Below are 6,804 nucleotides of genomic sequence, written 5' to 3'. Positions count from 1 at the left end.
ATTATCTAATTTTTGGCAAATAGATGTTAATTGAGCTTGCAAAAAGGATACGGAATCGACATTATGTTTTCCCTTATTTGCAAACCCCCTCGGATTCCCATATTGAAAATTGTGTATTGCCATGTCTTCGATCTAGGGCCGGAGTAGGAGTAAGGTGCGGGAAGAATTCATAAACCTCCCACTAGCTGCCGAATCCAGTACTGATCTAGAAGAATTTCCAAGTCCATTATAGAATGCTTGGATCAATTGCCATTGTGCTAGATTGTGGTGGGGGCACTCTCTCTGTAGATCCTTGAACCTCTCCTAAGCCTCATATAATGATTCATCGGCCTCTTGAGCGAAGTTCTGAATAGCATTTCTTAGCGTCGTTGTTCTCTCTGCAGGATAATATTTATTATAGAAATTCAAAGCGAGTGTTTCCCAGTCAGTAATACCAAGTGCAATTCTATTCAAACCATTAAACCATAATTTTGCTTTGCCACATAATGAAAAGGGAAAAAGAATCTCCCTGATTTGGTCCTGCGTAACCCCGACTTGTCTAATGGTGTTACAATATTGGCAGAAATCTGCGATGTGAAGATTAGGATTTTCACCCTTAGCTCTGCTGAACTGCTTCTTCTCTATCATAGTGATAAATTTAGGCTTGATCTCAAATTGAACTCCATCTAGGGCCGGAGTAGGAGTAAGGTGCGGGAAGTCTGCGAGCTTCGGTTGCGAATAATCACTGAGTTTCTTCTGGGCCATCATCTCTGATTCTGAATCTAAAGGAATATCTGTATCACTAGAATCAGGGGGAGAATCTCTTCGATCGTTATCCTCCTCAGAACCCGCCAGAATTTTTCTATAGAGTCTCCTTTGCCTATGAAAAGAACACTCGATCTCAGGATCAAAAGGGATATCACCTGATCTAGAACACCTGGGCATAAACAAAGAACTAGAGACAAATATGAGATTTGCCTCAAAGAACTAATGTTCTCTGAGGCAAAAAAAGGGGGGATAATCTAGACTACAAAAATATAATTAGAAAATAAAAAATAAAACCGTTTCCCCGGCAACAGCGCCAAATTTTGACAGGGTAAAGTCGTATCCCCTATTAAAAAATAATTACCTAAATCACTAACTACAGTAGATAGGGAAGTAGGGTCGAACTCCACAGGGAAACAAGTCTTTTTAATTCTAATAAATTGTTATAATCTAAATTATCTAAGTAACCAATATTTTAAATATGAATTCTATACTACGAAGGATGAGTTTAGGGAGAAAAGAATCAATAATAAGGAAACCTAGGGTCACAGGTTCACCAATAATTAATATTCCGGGATAGAACGAAGCAATTAATAATTAACAATGCATCAATAACATGATTAACATGCTCTCGCAATTTATTAACCAACATGGATCTAACAGGCTCTCGCAATTTATTAGACCTAAGTTCCTATTAAAAATAGTCTTTAATATTAAATCAACATCTGCTCGATTCATCAATTCAATATTGCTAAACATTTACAATCAAATTACATCTGCTCGATTCATAATCTAATTGCAAAGAATTAAAACAATTCAATAGGAAATTATCATGCAATATCAACAATCAATAATAACAAACTATCCCTTCATATTAATTATGGATCCCCATAAACCCTAGAATTAAACTACTCACTAATCATCATAACTAATCCAATTAAATAAACGATTAAAAACATCAACAAGAAAACAATTAAAATAGCTGAAATTAGAAAGGGAAGAAATTGTACCAAAACAAATCTGGAATTAATGAAGGAATTGAGTACAAGAGTTTAGAGAGAATTCTAGAGAGAGAAAAATACTAAGTAGAGAGAGAAAGTCTAAGAGAAAAAAAAAGTAATTAATTATCCGTACAAACCGAATATATATCTCTCCTAAAACACGAATTAAACAAAGCTTAGTCAGGTTCTAACAAAACACGCGCCCGATCGGGCGAAGGGGGCGCCCGATCAGGCCCGCCTTTTTTCCTATGCCCAGACTATTTTGCCACGCCCGATCGAGCCTACGCTCACCCGATCGGGCGCGCCTCTCCTTGGCAGCTGGCATGTGCGCAGCTCGCCCGATCGGGCAAAAGCTTGCCCGATCGGGCCCGGCTTCATCTTCAAGGCTTGGACTTCGATTTGGGCTAGATTTCTCGGCCCAATCCATATTTCCTCTCGGGTCTCGAATACGTGGTCCAATTACCTCGTGATCCAACTAACCGAGCCCTTAATCACCGGCTCGATGGCTCTAGCCGGTCTTGGGCTTCAAAAATGGTCGTGTTCCTCCAATGCTCGTAGTCGCTTCATAAAAATCCCGGGAAAATGCTCCAAAGGTGCAATTCCCTGCAAAACTTAATCAAAACTACGAAAACACTAAAAAACACATATTAGTAATAAAAGTGGCCCTAAAGGGCCAAAAACACTACTAATTATGACCAAGGGACGGGGGTAAAATACTATATAAAATAGACATATCACTACCTGATTGAACGCTCTGAGAAACAAAGGGTACATCTGAGATTGTTGAATTCACCAAACCATGGAAGCGAGTTTTTTCTAAAACTCGCGGTGTCCCATCCACTCGCGCCAACCCTTCACGGTTAGGCTTCCGCGCGATGCATCTGGACAATTAACCATGGACCCTCTATTGACTAACCTATATCCCGAACTTTAGAGAACTAGAGCCATGGTTAGGTTGCAAACTCATTGCATCATATCGTGCCTATTTGACTAATTGTGCATTATTTGTTGTGCATATGATATATGTTTTTCTTAACCGTTTGTTTGACTTGTGTTAAGATTAAATAAATTAATGACTAAAAGAACTTTGCCTAATTAATTAATTAATTTGAGTAAGCAAAGTCTAATATTTTAACCACAATTGACCTAGTACGACTTTAGGCATACCCTGTTGATTAATAACACCGGAAACAGTCTCAGATCGAAGCTCCAGCAATGGCGCCAAAATCAGAACTGTAGCGCCACTCTGTGGAGTGTGCGCCTGGCGACAGCTATGTCGTCTGGCGCTACACTGCAAAGAGAGGCGCCAGTCCTGTCGTTTTGACGACAGTTCGGATTATTGATCGAGTCATCATCTTGTGTCTAATTAACCAGTTTACTAAGTAATTCGGTTAAATTTTACTGTCAATAATACTTTGTTAAGTCATTAATTGAGTCTACGCACCAAGTCCCATGGTCTTACACAAGAGCCCAAACATGTCACTTACACTCAACGCACACACCAATACACATACTTTGACCATGTCTAAGAGAGTCTTTTATGCACGTTTTTTCTGTCATTTTTTTTTGGGGGGTAAGTCGGATATTAATCCTCCAATGTAAATACCATACTTGGTTCCTAAAAATATATACATTATTTTTGCCAAAAAATATGCACATTTTCTTATCTTTTCCTCTTTAAAACAGTAAAGTCAAGGTCGATTTAAGTCAAGTAATTAAAACACAAAATGGTCTAAATTACAGCTTGGGTCAAGAAAGGAAGGGCGGTTAATCAAAGACAACCTTTTCGTACAAGTCCAACTTTTCAACAAACCCATTGCTCGTAAGAGGAAAGCTAGGACAGTAATGGCAACACAAGAAGAAGTCAATGAGCTTAGGAACCAAGTGGTTACCGTGACTGAGGCACTAAAACTCCTAACCCTTACGATCGATGATCCCGTGAAACAACAACAGATGGACCTCATGTAAGAGAGTCTAGCAAACTATCTAGCGACTACAAGTTTCAAGGGATTAGTTCACCAGGGTTCTCGGTGGACAAAGATCTTCTTCTGCTAAAGTTCAATGCCAACGACATCCCGAAATTCAAAGCAACCGATAACCCTTATTTTCATTTAAGAGCCTTCGAGACAATAATGAGTATTAAGGGTATCGACAAAAAGGTGTTCCCCTCTCTGTTCTCACTATCTCTCAAGACCGTTTTCCAGCAATGGTTCTTTTCTCTCGAGAAAGAAAAGACCTCAACCTGGGAGTCCATAGCAAACGCTTTCGTTGATAGATACAAATGCAACATTCAAGTTGAGACTGACCATAGGGAGCTTGAAATCCTAAAGCAGAAGGATAACGAAGGCTTCACCTCCTTCTTTAACAAATGGAGAGAAACCTAAGCTAAGATGATTGAGGTGCCAAGTGCAAAAGAATCTGTAAGGTTATTTATCAAAAACCTTCAAAAAAATACTCCAAGAATCTCAAGTATCAAAATAATCTCCATACCTTCAAGGTCGTCTACAACATCGGAATCAACATTGAAGACGACCTAGCTAAGTTGAAAGCTGCCAACAATAACTCCAGCACTAGCTGGAAAGGCAAGAAGAACGACAATCCTTCTTCTTCCAAAACCACCCACTCAAACAATGTTAGCACTTTTAACCTAAGTGAAGTCCTTGCTATGAATAATCAAGGACAAAAGAAACCATTTAGGAGGAACTTTACTCCTATTGGCATGAGTTATGACACCGCATTTGATCGATTAAATGCAAAAGGTCTTATAACTCCCATTGGACCGTTTGGGGACCCACCAGTCAAAAAGAGGTCGGCTAATTGGAACCCCAATGCACATTGCAAGTACCAACAAGGTAGGGGCCATCTTACTGAGAACTGTTGGAAGCTTAAAGAAGCTATCCAAGACTTAATCGATAATAACAAGCTACCATTGCCCCTGCCAGTAAGAAGCCAAGTATTGATAATGCCCCTCTCGCACATTCTTTGGCTATCTCTGATCAGGAAAACGAGGTCGACCCCTCGTCTCTCATCAAACCTGTTAAAGAAATCCATGCCATCGAAGAAGAGGAGGAGATCTTTTTCGACGCCATGGATAATCTTCCTGAACTAGCAAGTAAAGAAGACATACAATCGCTTACACTGTCTATGATTGAAGGATCGCACTTGCTACGTGAAACTCTGAAGGCCATAAAAGAACTTCAGAAGAAATATGACGAGGTTCCACTCCCGAAAGATAAACCTAAAAGAGAATTCACACCCATGGGAATGACTTACGAGGCGAAACATTTTCCTTTACAAGTCACTTAAAAACCCAAGAAGAGTAATAGACTCTACACTCCAATTGGGATCCCATATGTACAAATGTTCGAAATGCTCTCCGAGAGTGGCGATATCAAACCTCTCAAACCGAGACCATTCGAATCATTGAAAAGGACAGATAGATATTACTATCAGTATCATCAATCAGGAGATCACACTATCGAAAACTGTTTTAAATTCAAGGATTTAATTCAGAAAATGATTGATGAAAAGAAATTAGTCCAAGTTCCACAAGAAGAGGATGCAAACATTAATGGAGTTTGCGACAGTGATGAAGAAGACGTCTACTTAAAAGACGTAGTAGGACCTCCACCTTCGGTATCATACGCCATGGATGACTTTTGGGTTGAAGAAGATTTAGTGATAGACGTCCTCACAAGATCCGGGAGAATGCAACCTCCCGTTTCAACACAACCCATGCCAACCACACAGCAAGTTCCCATGCCTATCATTGAAGATAATGATATCATTAAATAGTTCAAGAAGACAAAAGTTGAAATGAACATATGGAAACTTCTGGCGACATCTCGAGAACATAGGTTGACTCTAATGAATGCCTTGGACAAAATAGGGATAGATTTCGACACCACTCCTAAGGGGTTGGCTAACTTCCTCACGAGTGATCTACCTAGTCCCATCAATTTAATCACCTTTTCTGACAAGGATTTACCTCCAGAAGGTGACAAACACTATAAGGCATTAAACCTCACAGTAGTTTGCAAGAGAATGAATGTCCCTATGACTCTTGTAGACAATGGATCAGCCATTAACGTCTATCCACTTAGAATTACGAGGATGTTAGGCATAAGGGATGAAGACCTAACCCCGTCAACACAAGGAATAAGAGCCTACGACAACACTCGTCGTCAAGCTCTTGGCAAAATTACCATGAATGTAACGGCGGGAGCAATAGAACATGCTACTACTTTCCAAGTAGTAGATATCAAGGCTTCATTCAATTTATTGTTGGGACGCCCTTGGCTTCATGACCTAAAGGTCGTCCCCTCATCTCTCCACCAACAAGTAAAAGCCATAGTTGGGGGAATTCCTATCACCATTGATGCTTCACCCATGAGAATCAAGTCTATAGAAAATCCCATAATTAACGTGGAGCACGATGAGGATGATGAAGACCTATGGGGCTTTAACGAAGAGGTCTCCTTAATCCAGGAGGATGAAAGGACCCCTCTCGGCCACGACCCCCATTCTAACATGATCGTAAATACTATTCTCAAGAAACAAGGACATTTTCCTGGGATGACCCTAGGAAAGAAAAAGGGAATAGCAAAACCGCTGGAGTCACCTGGTCTCCCTAAATTAGATACTTTCGGACTTGGTTTCGAACCGACTCGGAAAGATCTTAAGCGAGCCCAGGAAAAATCAAAGGCACGTAGGGACGCTCGCATCCAAAAGAAATCAATCCCAATGGATCAGTACCCTCTCACACTTAATGGTCAATTCATAAAAGCAGGAGAGGACTATCCATGCCACGAATTTCCCGAGCCATTTGTCGTAAACGGCATAAGGCAACAGGGATTTAAGATTTTCTTGGATTGCTACTTCACAGATGAAATCCCAACTCCTGTCCATAAGGAGCAAGCACCCCCATGCTTTGACTTTAATGTCATGGGATTATTTTTTTGGCGAGAAAAGGATGAGCCAACTTACGAAGAGGATAACTCCTCGCTCATTCAAACAGTCCTACAAAGTGAAAGCTTCGATCCCTTGAAGTTAATCACTC

The 6,804-nt window shown here is 40.3% G+C and overlaps 1 non-coding gene across 1 annotated transcript; it reads left to right on the top strand.

Moving 5' to 3' along the window:
* Nucleotides 1-259: 259 nt before the first annotated feature.
* LOC145626013 (small nucleolar RNA R71) lies at nucleotides 260-366 on the top strand. Its single transcript, XR_014110898.1, has one exon. It is a non-coding gene; the product is annotated as a small nucleolar RNA R71 (small nucleolar RNA).
* The last annotated feature ends 6,438 nt before the right edge of the window (nucleotides 367-6,804 follow it).

The sequence above is a fragment of the Chenopodium album genome, chromosome 3 (genome assembly GCF_948465745.1).
Source record: "Chenopodium album chromosome 3, dcCheAlbu1.1, whole genome shotgun sequence".
In the NCBI taxonomy this organism is placed as follows: domain Eukaryota; kingdom Viridiplantae; phylum Streptophyta; class Magnoliopsida; order Caryophyllales; family Amaranthaceae; genus Chenopodium; species Chenopodium album.
The sequence above is the reverse complement of the archived record's forward strand: the minus strand, read 5'-3'. Positions and strand labels throughout refer to the sequence as shown.